The sequence below is a fragment of the Perna viridis genome, chromosome 7 (genome assembly GCF_037379345.1).
Source record: "Perna viridis isolate PV_CMFRI_1.1 ecotype Kerala chromosome 7, ASM3737934v1, whole genome shotgun sequence".
NCBI classification, from domain to species: Eukaryota; Metazoa; Mollusca; class Bivalvia; order Mytilida; family Mytilidae; genus Perna; species Perna viridis.
Window position 1 is genome coordinate 49,624,374 of NC_142451.1, and position 16,200 is coordinate 49,640,573.

Consider the following 16,200-nt stretch of genomic DNA (forward strand, 5'->3'; position numbering starts at 1 on the left):
GTCCCAGCCTTGAATTTCCATAGAGTAAAACAGTAAAAACAGTATTGACAGTAAAGTGTTGTGGTTTTTTGGTTTTGTTTTTGTGTTTGTTTTGTATTTTATTTTGCTATTAAAATGGGATTAAATGGCCTGAGTGTGAAGTTGTGTTTCATTATTCGAAGCATAATGTACTCGCAAAATGTTAATACCTTTAAAAAGGATGAGGCACTATTTCCTTATCATTTGAGTTTTTTACTATGTTGTAAGGTGTTGTCTTGAATAGGGTGGTGAGTAAGCAAACCTTTATTGAGAGAGGCGACTGGCTTTTCCTAACTTATTTTTTTGATATATATATATATATAAAATATCTGTTTTTTTTTAATATTTTTATCGCCTCCTTTGACAGAGCATCTGTATTTACCAGGGAACGAATCCATACTGGAAGCGTTTTACTTAGCTTATTCCGTTATACATTTTGAACAAAACTGAGTTGATGATAGCGTGAACCCCTTCCCCTGGACCCCCCCCCCCCGAAGCCCCTTTAAAAACACTCAGTTGCGCCACTTATTGTATTTATAAGAACTAATCTGAATCGGTGCGTCTTAACACCGCTCAGGAGTCCTGAGTGCATTCGGGACCCGATAAAGGCTATCGACTAGATACTTGTATGTGACTTTCATCATTTCACTATTGAATTTATATACGAAAGATCAAGAAACAAAACAAAATTATTTACGCTATTTAGACGATATGTATTACACCTTTCAACCGGCCCGACACGTGTCAGAGATCATTATCCTTGAAATCACAATATAATACACTTATTGGTTTAAAATGGTAAGATAGTTTTCTTCACCCCCAGAGTAATATATATAGAAAGGTCTGAAAAATTCCCAACGATGTTAGAACTGTCAAATTTGCGATGCAAATGTTTTGGTCGTTCCCTCCGCGGGATTCGAACTCGTACCACTATGCCTGCACAAAGTCCAGCGCCCTAGAAATTTGCATCGCAAATTTGACAGTTCTAACATCGTTGGGAATTTTTCAGACCTTTCTATACGTTTACATATCTTCCTTGTATCAATTTGATCCGATGGAGCAGTGTAGAGTCGTCACATTCTGAGACGTTATATATATATCTACAAACGTTTAACAATTGACTAATAATGGTTTAATTTCCTTTGAAAGAAATGCATGACTTACAAATCGAACAGAACCTGCTGTGAACAAGTTTTACGGCCAAAACAAAGTAAGTTGACACTATTGTTTGCACCGAAAACAATGTACTTGGCATAGAGTTTGTTTAGATATGTTACAAGTATTACCTGATGTTGAAAGGAGTCCGGGGATTGGAAACCTTTTATTATTGGAAAAGTTTGCTAACTTTTATTCATAGTTAGGACAAAACAAGCTATTTACAACCTTGTATCCCGCTTTTTCTCCCGTCCCCCTCCCTATTGTTTTTTAAAAACTGGAACCGCCACTGCTGTCGCATTTATCTGGGTATCGGAAGAACTGCACAGAATATGAGATTTAATATTGCTCATCACTAATAAAGCTATGAACTGTGAAATAGATATGAATGGTTCCACGATTTTCATCTACACTAATTGTAAATAATTTCCCCCGTCCTTCACCGTTTGTCGCATTCAGTTCTGTTAGGGTGAGGTTCGTTAATTTACGTTCGATAACGGCGAGTTCCGTCAAATTAGTGGAAATCTTTATTGTAACTTATTCCATCCATATCATAGTACACGTATGTGTTTTATTTTAATATTTCAGGCGCTCCTTAACGGGATTAGCCATTCTTTCATAAAACCTATATCAGGGTCTTCATAATTTCCCGACTTGATTTTTTTTTCAAAATTAAACATAAAGTACATGTTTTAAGCATCCATTTGGTAGTTTATCCGACAGTATATTTGTGACACGCGTGCTTATTGCGTCTTGAGTGACATTACACAGATATTGAATGAAATCATGCATGTAAAATACTAGCCGATTCACTTGTATATATAGTTCATATTAGGAATTCAAGTACTGCCCAAATGAACTGAAGACGAGACAAATGAATAAAACCCTTATAGCTACGCTTGTAACGATGGATTGTAAGAAAGTTAATAAGATTCCAAACTGAATGGGATTTAAAGCTCTTCCCTTAGTCCAATAATATAAATTTACGTGATGTCTTAATTATCCCTTAACATTTTATTCCAAGAATAGACAGCTCTTGTATAAACGTTGGAATTACCGGTACCTTGAAGAATAATTATTTCCATTTGTTCAAACATTCCCGTCTAGTTCGTTCATTTGAATATAAATCGTATATTATTAGTTTTTGGTTCCATTCATTGAAAATGAATAACTAATACCGGGTACGTCCAAACACCGCAAAGACCGGTCTTAGTGCACTAGAACCACAAAAGTAGCCCTGATACCACTAAGATGACATCTTTCCGAAGTAAAAGTACTAACATTGGAAAGGTTATTTAAAATTTCATCTATTGTACTGAATTTAATATAACAATAGTCATTTAATCATTCACTGTTTAGTCTTTTGTGCAATTTCTCTGGCACGTGCCGGCAATCACGCGAGTAACCGACCGTGAGCACGGACCTTTGATGTCCATTGTGCTCATTCACGTCTACTCCAACATTTAATTATTAAAAAAAACATCAATTAAAATTTACCTTTCCACGAAACGTGAAGAAGTCGCCTCCCGTTTCCTGATCGGTCTTTTGAGAAACATGTAGTCAATTGAAAAGCTTATTATTATTGGATGCAGCGTAAAGAACGTGAATATCAAATTTCAACGAAACTAAAAAACTTTGACCGCGGTGGTGGCTATTTAAAAAAATACCGTTCGATACGTAGTTAAAATTGCCAATTGAGCCGCAGATTAATAATCGGGACGCAGTGGCGACCATTTTGAAAATGGCAGCGGATACGCAGCTCAAATTGCCGCTTGAACCGCAGATTATTAATCGGGTCGGCTCAAAGGACCAAGATATCAATTTTTATGAAAATCGGACAAATTTGAATTTTTGACCGCGTTGGCGGCCATTTTAAACATGGCAGCCGAGACACACGCAATATTTTTAGGGATTTTGTTTCGACCAATGAGCTTAATATTTATACCAAGTTCGGTGAAATTCTGATCAGCAGTTTTTTGAGATATTGATGATCCATTTCCGGTGTAAAAAGGTACCTTTAGTCCGGTGGCCATTTTGAAAAAAATGGCGGCAGCACGACATTTTTTTTGAAATTCTGCATCCTTTGAAGAGTAGTTCTAACTTCTTGAAAAGTTTCATATCAATCGGACAAGCCACATTTTGAGAAAAAGGGCGAACACTTTTACCAATTTTTATGACAGGAGAATTAAAATAATAACAAGTTTTAAGTTGTGCTTGCAAGCAAGTCACATTAGTCCCCTTACGTTACCCGAATAGTCCAAGGACCCAAAATTTTGAAATCTGCATATAATATTAAGCTAAAATAACATAAAATTTTGATGAATTGGACACTTTTTTTTTATTATAATTTCTTATTATAACTTAAATTATTTGATCTATATAACTGATTTTAACCTTTCAAGGTGCACTGTTTTGGTACATTCAAATTTGGAAAGCGTACTTGTTGGTATGGCAGCTTCTAAGAAGTACTCTGCTAGTTATCCGCCATTACACTGAGATTCTCTGTATTTATTTATTCTGAAATTTCCTGACAGCCAATAGTAAACAATAACTATAAATAACAAAAGACCAGGTTTCACTGTATTCCTTAAACAAAAATTTCTCTCTGTATATTCCATAACTTGACAGACTCATCACTCCCACAGGTTATACAATAGTTGCTATCCCTTCTTAAGATAATAATACCAGAAGCTCAGAGGCCTTTCACTATTCCTGTTAAATTTTGTTCTTTAATTTTTAGTCTTTTTTTTTACATATTTTAACAAAAGTGTTACAACATTGATTTGGTACTTCTAATCAATCGTGAAAGACCGGTGAAAAACAGATGCCAATTTAACTAGCGTAGGTATCGATTTAATCAGGTCCCGATTTGACCAGGTGCCGAAGTGACAATATCTGGTGCCGATTTAACCAGGTGCCGAAGTGAATAGAATTCACACAAACAGCATGACTGACAGCAAAGTGAAAGTAGGAATGTTGCAATTGAAAAGTACACATTTCGCAACAGTAAGAGTGTATGACACACAATTTACATGATCTAGGTAACAAAGTTATTGAAATGAAATGATTTCATTTTATAGAGCTATGAATTATTATTTTAGATTAAAATGTCAAATATCGTACATGTGAGTACTCAGCCCGAACAAATCAATAAATGATTTTGAACGTAATATTCAGTTTCGTTTTCCACAGGTTTTTCTATAATAAGTATTTATAGAATTAATTGTTGTTTTTTCCTCTTTTGTCAGTTCAACAATATATTACAGTATTAATTCAATCATACTTAGAAGAAAAACACCTGGAAAAGCACAAAAATCAACCAAATTTTTCGTTTTTTTTTCGTTACCATGGCAACACATGAAATATCAAGTAATTTTTTTGGGGTAATATTATACAGATAATCAAACTCTACCACCATACCAATTTTCAAGTTGATAGCTACTAAAATATATGAGGTAGCACAATGTCCTATATTATGACCTATACCCCTTTTAGACTGAGGCACCCCTCCATTTAATTTTAATTAAAAAGTGAACACTTATGGGTTAACATTCCAAAATATTTGAATTCAGCATACAACTTAAAGCCTAAATATTAAGTTTCATAAAATTCAAATGACATTTACATAATTTTCCATGAGGGTACTTTATTTTGGATGGCGGCCATTTTAAAATGGCGGCCAACTAACACAATTTGAAATCTGCATTCAATCTCATTTAGATAGTTTTATATAAGTTTCAAGTGTGGTGAAGATATCTAAAGTCCTACATAAAGAAAAAACATCTGATAAATCACAAAAAATTGCGATTTTTTTTCGTTTTTTTTTGTTACCATGGCAACACAAAACATATCGATTCACTTTTTTATTATATTGTAGAGCTCATCAAACTCTACCACCACATCAATTTTCAAGTTCCTGGCCGCCTAGGTTTCCGAGATATCGCAATATCCTAAATTATGACCTATTCCCCTGTTCTGCCATAGATCCCCTCCTTTCAATTGCGTTGAACACATCTATGGGGTGAGGTCCAACTTCTGAGAAAGTTTCATTCCAATCCTTTTATTAGTTTTTGAGAAAACGCGCGGGCAAGTTCACCGGTAAAAATAATAATAACAAGTGATACTGTGTTTGCAAGCAAATACAAAAGTCGCAAAAACCGGCAAATGGTCAAAGAGTAATCAAGGGAACCAAGGTTATAGCGGTAATCAAAAGAATGTAATCCAGGGACAAAGACCAGACATGGAAAACAGACATACACAACAAAGAACATAAAGTAACTAAAATCATACATACATAGTAACAAAAGTAAATGAGCAACTCGGACTCCACTAAAAACTGGGAGCATGGACCAGGTGCACCGGTAGGGTAAGCGTCCTCTGCTTTTCTAGAAACACCCGCCGAGTTGCTCATAAAAAGTCAAGTCCGGGGTAGACAAACGAGGAAAGGAAAACTATGACCCGCTGAATAAATCAGTTGTCATGGTGCAGATGGATACACCATAACGATTCACGAGTTTATGATGACGACCATAAAACTTCTGTAGTGATGAGTTCAATTTTGTAGCAACATAACTCTGTTCCAGAAGCCTATTTGTTAGAGTTCTAGCGCGATACAAAAAGTCTGCGTAGTTTTGGCAAGCTCTGGCATAACGTATGAGTTGTGATATAACACTCCATACGCAGGAGCTGAAGGGATGTTGCCACAGATGAATGGAAAGTTGACAATTCTGAATGAAAAGTCATCACGTTTGTCGTAAAGTTTGGTAAATAGTTTTCCTTTACCATCGATTTCTAAGTGTAGGTCAAGATATGAGGCTGACTTCATAGTGTCTGTGGTATCTTTTATCTCACGTTCTTTTGGGTAGATGCGATGTATCAAATCCCCGAAATTAGGATTGTTTAAAGATAACATGTCATCTATATAGCGGAAACTAAGATTGAAGGATCTAGCCAAACAATATTCTTTCTTTCTGATCAGATCAGCTATAAAGTCAGCCTCATAAGAGTGAAGGAATAAATCAGCTAGTAAAGGAGCACAATTTGTTCCCATTGGAATGCCGACCGTCTGTTGAAAAACACGTCCAGCACACAGGACAAATATGTTGTCGATTAAAAATTCCAGCATTTTGTAAACATCTTCCTCTGTATATTTGGAAGATGATTTGGAATTATTTCTTACAAAGTATGAGGAATCTCTACCGAGAACTATATATTTGTATCTAGGTGTACCATCTTTTTTGAAAAAAAACAACGATGTATAATGTTTTTAAGTCGATTTTAACTGAGTATGGGGAATAGAAGTATACAGTGTTGAAAAATCATAGGTTTTAATGCTATTATATTCAGATAATAGTCTTGAACTGATTGTCTCCAAAAGATCTTTTGAATTTTTCAAGATCCACATTGAATTAATACCACTATGGGAGTAACAAGTGTTGTGGTAGGACTGTAGACCCTCTTTGACAGTTGTGAGTATAGAAGTTAAAAGTTTTGAAAGAGGTTTGGTGGTACATTTTGCAGATCCAACTATGAAACGTTGTTTGTATGGATTCTTGTAGAGTTTCGGAATCCAGTACATAGACGGTAAATCACAATCATCGTCCTTGGTAGAGAGACCAAAAGAGGATAGCACAGATTTATGGTTTTCCACAACCTCTTCTTTGGAAAGAGTAGTAGCAGTGTAGGTCTTATCACTGCTATTATTTTCTACGTCGACCTTTGATAATAAACATTTGATATAAAACGTTTTGCAGACAAGAACAATACTGTTTTGGGCTTTGTCTGCTGGTACGACAACATATTTGTCATGTATAGTAGACAATGTTTTTGCTACATCGGAGTCTTTGAAAACTGGTGTAGCCTTGGCACTCATTGACCTACTTAAAACTTTCATTCGTTTCAAAATTAAAGACCTCACGGCCTTGAACCACTCTGACAGAGAATCAATGTCTTCTTGTTCTCGTTTTATCCATTTTCTTGCATAGTCCTCGACGGCATCCATAAGAACTCTAAAGTTATAATTCCAATTTATGTTTGTTGGTTTCGTTTTTGTGATGGAGGATGTTAGCCAAATTAATTGCATCTATACCTTTGTTGACAAACGGTAGTGGAAGAAATGATCGTTTTTTTCTTCATCTTGACTTTTCACACAAGCTGGTTTAAAGAGTCTGTGGAAACCAATATCCAAAATGATGGCAACAAGTCTGTATAGTGATGAATTTAGGTCAGAAATAGGAGTGTCAAGACTTGTTTTGTAAAGGGAGTGTAGTAGAGTAAGAGGTATAGAATAAAGTTTGGTTCTAATGTGATGAAGTCCAAGAGGTTTTTGTATGAAAGGAAGGAGACCATCTATCGAGACATCATGTAACTTAGGTGACGTAGAGTGGCCAAATTCTGAAGCCGCCATTGAATTTAGAATGTCATGTTGAAATTTTGCCGATTTTGGCGGCCATTTAAAAACATGGCGGCTTCCTAAAAAAATCTTTTTACAAAAATATTCGAAAGATTTTTTGGAAACAATCAGTTCAAGACTATTATCTGAACATAATAGCATTAAAACCTATGATTTTTCAACACTGTATATTTCTATTCCCCATACTCAGTTAAAATCCACTTAAAACATTATACATCGTTGTTTTTCCAAAAAAGATGGAACACCTAGATACAAATATATAGTTCTTGGTAGAGATTCCTCATACTTTGTAAGAAATAATTCCAAATCATCTTCCAAATATACAGAGGAAGATTTTTTCAAAATGCTGGAATTTTTAATCGACAACATATTTGTCCAGTGTGGTGGAAATATTTTTCAACAAGCGGTCGGCATTCCAATGGGAAACAAATTGTGCTCCTTTACTTGCTGACCTATTTCTTCACTCTTATGAGGCTGACTTTATAGCTGATTTGATCAGAAAGAAAGATATCGTATGGCTAGATCCTCCAATCTCAGTTTCCGCTATACAGATGACGTATTATCTTTAAACAATCCTCATTTCGGGGATTTGATACATCGCATCTACCCAAAAGAACTTGAGATAAAGGATACTACAGACACTGTAAAGTCAGCCTCATATCTTGACCTACACTTAGAAATCGATAGTAAAGGAAAACTATTGACCAAACTTTACGACTAACGTGATGACTTTTCATTCAGAATTGTCAATTTTCCTTTCATCTGTGGCAACAACCCTCCGGCTCCTGCGTATGGAGTGCTCATATCACAACTCATACGTTATGCCAGAGCTTGTCGAAACTACGCAGACTTTTTGTATCGCGCTAGAACTCTTACAAATAGGCTTCTGGAACAGGGTTATGTCGTTACAAGATTGAAGTCATCACTACAGAAGTTTTATGGTCGTCATCATGAACTCGTGGATCGTTATGGTGTATCTATCTGCACCATGAAAACTGATTTATTCAACGAGTCATAGTATTCTTTTCCTTGTTTGTCTACCCCGGACTTGACTTTTTATGAGCAACTCGGCGGGTGTTTCTAGAAAAGCAGACGACGGATACCCTACCGGTGCACCTGGTCCATGCTCCCAGTTTTTAGTGGAGTCCAAGTTTCTCATTTGCGTTTGTTACTATGTATGTATGATTTTAGTAACTTTATTTTCTTTGTTGTGTATGTCTGTTTTCCATGTCTGGTCTTTGTCCTTGGATTACATTCTTTTGATTACTGCTATAACCTTGGTTCCCTTGATTACTCCTTCATATATATCTAAGTAATATACTTACCGCATCGGTGCAACCAAATTTTAGATCAGTAAATAAATTAGACAAAAACAAAAGTACTTGTGATATTATTCCAAGAGTTGGAAATAAACTTGTTCGTATTCAATAATTCTTAATGAAAAACTCGATGGCACATATATATGCTTTTTGCAATATTTATTATAAATAATAATTCATGACCCCCTATACTCGAGACGTTATATATGTACCTATTAATTACACTTTACCTTGGTTTGTTTAGATATCGATACAATACAAACAATTTGTGTATCAAACTTACTTTGTCAAAGAAATTAATTTCAAAGGACGCTTTAGCTACAGTGAAAAATTGCCTGGGCGGCTTCTTTTATCTTTTCACGGTTCGGCCATCCGTGACACAGGTGTCGGCTGGGTATTGACAGACAGGTGTACATGTTAGGACTTTATATTGTGCAACATGAAACAAAATAATTATGTTATTGAAATTAAAACAAAACCTCGGAACACGACTTGAGTGAAACGCACTGAATTTGCACTGAATAATACTAAACGTATTTTTGTTCTGCAAATTCAGTGTATGTTCGGAGCATTTTGGCTGTTACAATGTTTTGTTTGGCACTCTAGTACCACGCTTGATATCCCCTGTGCATGTCGAAAAAAATTAATAAACCGTCATCGTCAAACTCATAAAACATAAGACACGCTGACCAGTTCCTTTAGAGGAATATCATTCCGTTTCGATTCCCTCGATGACCATCACACATACTCGTATACTTCACACTGTACCTGTTAAGGTATCATGTCTGACAGATGTTTTCAGGGCATCATTGTTTAAGTTATGATGAAAAGTATAAAAACCTTTCTTTATTATATGAAATTGATTCCATAAGAAACTTGTCAGCGTGACAAACTGACAGGAAGAAACGAAATTATAATAAAAAATTGTCGGTAGGAGTGATTTCCGATGCATTAGTTATTAGTTGAACAGCAAATTTATATTCATTTATACTGATGTTAGTTTACAAATTACAATGAGGGTCAAATGGCGGAATATTAGTACCGGTTTACCGATGGTCCGAAGCGTAGCTGAGGGCAATATAATTTATATAGGAGGATTTACAGAGATCTATGTACTACAATCATACTTTCATTTATTATTGCAGGTTTAAGTTCAGTTATAAGATGAGCCGAATTTGTGTATTATTGATGGCACCCCCTGCACGTGTTGTATGATTCACATGCATGTACAATGTTTAATTTGCATGTGTGGAGGCGTAATTGACAACTACCGGAAGGGGGCGGAGACAGATTTATGTTACACCTATTAATTTCGAAGAAGTTCTGTTACAAATCATTACAGACTAATGCAGGTCTAATAGAATTGTTAAAATCAGTCCCGATTTGTTACAAGCTACGACAGTGCACAATAGATCAAAAGAATATTGTCATCGCATTTCATGACCTGTAATGGGGCAATACAGTTAATAAAAGATCAACACAAATTATCATTACCTATAATGATCCGTTAAAAATCACGACAGCTCATAATAGACTACTCTAAAATTGCAATTACCTGTCAAGACCTCTTACAGTGAGGAACATTGCATAATTGGCGTAGGAAATATTGTCGCCGATTATCATGAACTGCGACAATTCGGTACAGTGCATTAAGTACTTTTCCTGTCTTCGACTGTTTAAGTGATAGACAGTTCTTAGTATTCGGAGGGTAGGGACTGTTATATGCTGTCATGACCTGTACCAAATATTAATAGTATTTTATCGTTCTTGAATAGTAATTTGACAGGAATTCGCAGATCAAGACAGTGTGGAAATCACTGTCCCCGGGACAGACACTACTAATTTTGTTCATATTGGGGGTCTTTGAAGACTGATAAAGCATTGGCACACTTTGACTTACTTAAAACTTTCATTCGTTTCAAAATTAAAGACCTCACGGCCTTTAACTACTCTGACAGAGAATCAATGTCTTCTTCTTGCCGTTTTATCCATGTTCTTGCGTAGAACTCCACGGCATCCATAAGAACTTTAAAGTTATAATTCCAATTTATGGAGTGTGGTTCACGTTTCACGCAGAGATTCGTTGATGGACAAATCTCCTGTAACGACGTGACCGGAAGGAAGAGTTTTTGCAAGCACAGACAGGTGGTTTAGATTTGAAGTCCTCAATCTCGAGGTTCTGCAAAAGCCTTTTATAATTAAAAAATGTTGTATGCAATAGGCGAAGTATAGGAAAATGTAATAATAGGTATGGATTTGTCTTTAAAATATGGGGGAATTTAGTTGATAACGTTTTTGTGATGGAAGATGTTAGCCAAATTAATTGCATCTATACCTTTGTTTCTGCATCTTGACCTTTCATACAAATTGGTTTAAAGAGTCTAAAATGATGGCAACAAGTCGTTATAGTATCACGTTTCGTGATGACCTTTTAAATGACATTAAGCTCTATATCATTGTTAAAAATGTCCATTATTCAAGAAAAAAACGCATATGGTAGTCTTCACGTCTAGCTTAGTACATTATTCAATATTTAGAAAATAAGTCGCTTTTTATTTTTGTCAAAATTCTATAGTTATTAAAATTTAACTCCAGAAACGTTTAACTTATGGATTTAAAAATAAAAATTGAATAAGGACAAGTCTCATCTGACTTAATTGTATGCACGTTATTAGGAATCTACTCTATTCTTGCTTTAAGATTACTCTTGAAAGGAAAATTTTTCTTGTATGATTCCTTTGATAAAATTCAGTTCAAATAAACCTAAAACAGAATGCTTCTTTTCCATAGGAATGTGATTATCTTAAACTCATTGAAAACAAGACTTCACCAGAAACCATTCAAGATAAGAAATTGATCATCTATGTTTTAAATACGCCGAAAGCGCAAACTTTATCAAATATTTCTTAAATACCGACCGTAGTGTTGGCAACATTGGTGTTCTCTATAAACGCATGATTCGAATTAATCTTTTAAACATTTAGCTATACATCTACATAGAAATCAACTGAATCACTCGAAATGTAACATCAAATAATATACCGATAGAACATAACAGTGCCTTTACAAAGATTGATATTCCGATTCATAACATGAATAAGAAATTGAATATGCTAACAAAAATATGCAATTTAAGAATTTGTTTCTGGTGAAGTGAAGTGATCATAAATAGTTTCTAAATTTAAAGTGATATTTAAGCTGATTGTAAATGTACATAGAAACATAAAGTTTGAAAGTTAAAAGTGCCCTTAGATTCATAATGAAAAGCACAACAACAAAAATAATTGTATGACTGCCGTTTGAAACAATTATGACTTCTGAAAGGGGTGAATAAAACGACCAATACCAATCCAAAACGTAAAACATGTTGAAACTGTAGATTTATTCGGATTCAATTTATGCATTTGTTTGAGATAATGTTGCTGATGAGAAGTTACTCTTTGATATAAGTGTACAGCATATCGAAATTTGAAATATAAATGATTAGTATATTTTCTATATAATAAGACGTTGAAAAGTGTGCACTGCTTGCCTGTAGTGGTTTTTTATGGGTGTATTTCATTTTCATTTCACAAAAGTTGTTTGTTTATGTAGGAGGGGATAAAGGTTGACAATTTACAGAAAGTTAATAAATTTTTTAAATATTTTTTTTCTGTACAGAAGACATGATTGATACCTTATTTTCATTGGTTGACATGAAGACAACATGAAAATTAGAAAAAAAGAAAAACCGTCGAAAATTGTCTAAAGTAAAATTTGTACATGCACTTAGAACTTTGACGGTTTCTATTGTGTTTGCTTTCTAATTTGCTACTTCTTAAAACGTATTTCATAATATGATACTATCACAAAACTGTTAACAACTAAATTCCCCCATATTTCAAAGACAAATCCATACCAATTATTTCATATTCCTATACTTCACCCATTGCATCCAAAATTTTCAATTATAAAAGGCTATTGCAGAACCTCGAGATTGAGGACTTCAAGGCTAAACCACCTGACTGTTCTTGCAAAACCTCTCCATTCAAATATGGTCCTTCTGGTCACGTCGTTACGGGAGATTTCACCATTATCGAAAACGAATCTCTGCGTAATATCCTTTCTAAAGGTCCCAAGTACCGTTAACCACGCTCCATAAATTGGAATTATAACATTAAAGTTCTGATGGATGCCGTAGAAGACTTTGCAAGAAAATGGATAAAACGAGAACAAGAAGATATTGATTCTCTGTCAGAGTGGTTAACGGCCATGAAGTCTTTAATTTTGAAACGAATGAAAGTTTTAAGTAGGTCAATGAGTGCCAAGGCTACATCAGTTTTCAAAGACCCCGATGTAGCAAAAACATGTCTACTATACATGACAAATATGTTGTCGTACCAGCAGACAAAGCCCAAAACAACATTTTTTTTTCTGCAAACCGTTTTATATCCAATGTTTATTATCAGAGGTAGACGTAATTGGTCCATGCTCCCAGTTTATAGTGGAGTCCGACTTAATCATTTGCTATTGTTGCTTTGTATATATGATTTTTGTTACTTTATGTTCTTTGTTGTGTATGTCTGTTTTTCATGTCTTGTCTTTGTCTCTGGATTACATTCTTTTGATTACTGCTATAACCTCGGTTCCCTTGATTACTCTTTCAAAACATTGATGTTATCAATCTATTCAGATCTCATTGTTGCTATAATCTATGAATATCTGTATTTCGTCTTTTGATTTAATCATACCAAAATTTCATGGGCACTTGGCCGAGATTATAATTAAAAATCAAATCAGCTTCAAGCTCTCTTTGATATTATTTGTAATGGATAATTCATGTCTTTACAATTAGAATCGTTTTTCTCTAATGCTAATTATGTCGGTAATCATAATCACAATCCGTGTTTTTTTTAAATGTACATTTTCTTCTAAATCAGATTAATAAACTATTTTTTTACCACCTATCTTTTTTGTAAACAAGATTTTTTCGATCTCCAAACATGAAAAATCGAATTGAGATGTTTGTAAAAGAGGAATAAGACATGTGGTAAGTTCAACCACTCGGCAAACTAAGCTATATATAGATATAGCTTTAAATATCCGAGTGATTCTTTTTTCTTTTCTAGAGCGCGAACTACGGGACTACCTCTGATGGAATCGAGTAAGAAATTAGAGTATGCACATGTATCAGTCTATGAAGTAGTTACCGTTAGATCTTGACCAACGATATTAAATCATTATGGAGTAGTAAATTATTAATCCTTTCCGACCAAAGAAAATAAATAAATCAGTCACTGAGGTTAATGAAATACATGTTTAGATTAAAATTCATTACCTCAATGATAAAAGGATATTGAAAAGAAAATAGAAAATTCACGGTTTTCCAATATCAAAACAACTATAGACAACCGTAGACAAAATCGAGTATTGATAGAACAAAATTAGTAAGAAAACACTATAACAAATGGAAAATCAGATATGTAAGGATTACAAAACTTACTGAAGCATTGAAAGATTTCAGTTACCAACTAATATAGACTCATTGTGGACAAAATAAATAAACAATTAATCGTAATCAAGTACCAACAGGCCGAAAATAAGTTATACAGCCTCATTGACTATGGTGATATTGTGGAATTACAAAAGCTATCTCGTCATCGGCATAACAACCTCAAAATATTGTGGCACTGTTGATATTGATGACTTGATTTATATGCAGAATTGCAAATCATACTTAGCATACTTTTTTGCGTTTGCTCTACACTTTTACGAATGTTATGATATTAGCCTTGCTGGTTCATTAATGTAAAGAATACTAAACGATCCAAATTATGTTCTTTGTTCCAACAATATTACACATTAAAATTTTGTCATTGTGGAAAATAAAATTACAGAATTAACCAATTGACTAGCAGACATGATCAATCTACTTGATTTAAAAGAAAGAAAATTGATAATGCCCAAAATTGATAAAGTCTAAAAACACGGATGTTTCTATAAAAGCATTGGAAGCTTACCCTACCGGTGCACTTGTTCAATCCTCCAAATATTCAGTGAAGTCCGTATTGCTAATTTACGTTTGTTGCTTTGTATGTAATATTTTTGTTTTTTTATATTTTTGTTTTGTTTTATAATGGTAATAGGTATGCTGAATATGTCAAAGGGACATCAACCCAGTTGAAAAACAAACTATCACCATAGGCCACCAATTGGTCTTGAATGACGGATGAGGAAACCATAAAACCACAAGGTATGTTGAAGCTGGTCCCAATACGTCATTATACACAGGAACAGCGAAAGAGTTACCCCTATGTACTCAAGCAACATAAAACAAACTTAAAAGTAAAACGAAACAAGACATACGGAGACAAGAATTTCCTTACTTCGGACAGGCGCAAAAAATGAGACCGGGTTAAAGTACTCAGGCGTGATCACAACCTATCCCTTTAAATATTTGGCCACTGTGGAAAAATATTATACAATTGAACGCATCTAAAAATTGGTTCAGAAAGGTCTGAGTCCCTTAATAAAAAAAAAAACTTAAAGTAAAATACGAAAATTTACAAACTAATGACTGTTTCTAGAACAGCAAAGGACGCTGACCCTCCCGTTGCACCTGGTCCATGCTCCTAGTTTTTTGCGGAGTCCGAGTTGCTCATTGACGTTTGTTGTATTGTGTGTAATATTTTTGGTTTGGATTGTGTGTCTTAGGTCTTAGTCCACTGATTGCATACTTATGATTTCCACTAGAATAATTGGTTCATTTAATTACTCTTTAACCCACTATATCGCATTTAAATGCACGTTCCATATGAAGAAGTTAGTTACAAATTATGTTAACCTATTTATTTTTGATTTAATCATTTCAGGTACTTTTAAGTTCAAAACTTGCAGTCATTTAAGGCCATTGATATGGTGAATATGTCAAAGAGAGAACAATCCTACCAGGATGTCAAATGGTGGTTAAAGGCCATGCATTGGTCTTCAAAGAACAACTAAACGAACCCTTGCACTACTTGGCATGCTGCTGATGATCCTTTATATAAAAACAATATTATACACAGATACAGCGAAAAGAATGCCTCTATATACTCTGTACAGCTGGATTTGCAAAATGTACAACTAAACCCTTTTCCAATCTATAAACGTATATACTCAAAGCTATTTAAGATGGTTTCAAGTCCATCCACGACACTTGTTACTCCCGTTACGGTATTAATTAAATGTGGATCCTAAAAATTTCGAGCGATCTTCTTGAGTCCCTGAATTCAAGATTATCATCAGAAAAAAATAGCATTAAAACGTTTTTTCTGG

General features: G+C 34.5%; 1 long non-coding RNA gene across 1 annotated transcript; it reads left to right on the forward strand.

Moving 5' to 3' along the window:
• Positions 1–4,081: 4,081 nt before the first annotated feature.
• LOC148613119 (uncharacterized) lies at positions 4,082–16,200 on the forward strand. The gene is made up of 4 exons (XR_015924581.1): positions 4,082–4,214; positions 10,050–10,256; positions 14,013–15,136; positions 15,756–16,200. It is a non-coding gene; the product is annotated as an uncharacterized LOC148613119 (long non-coding RNA).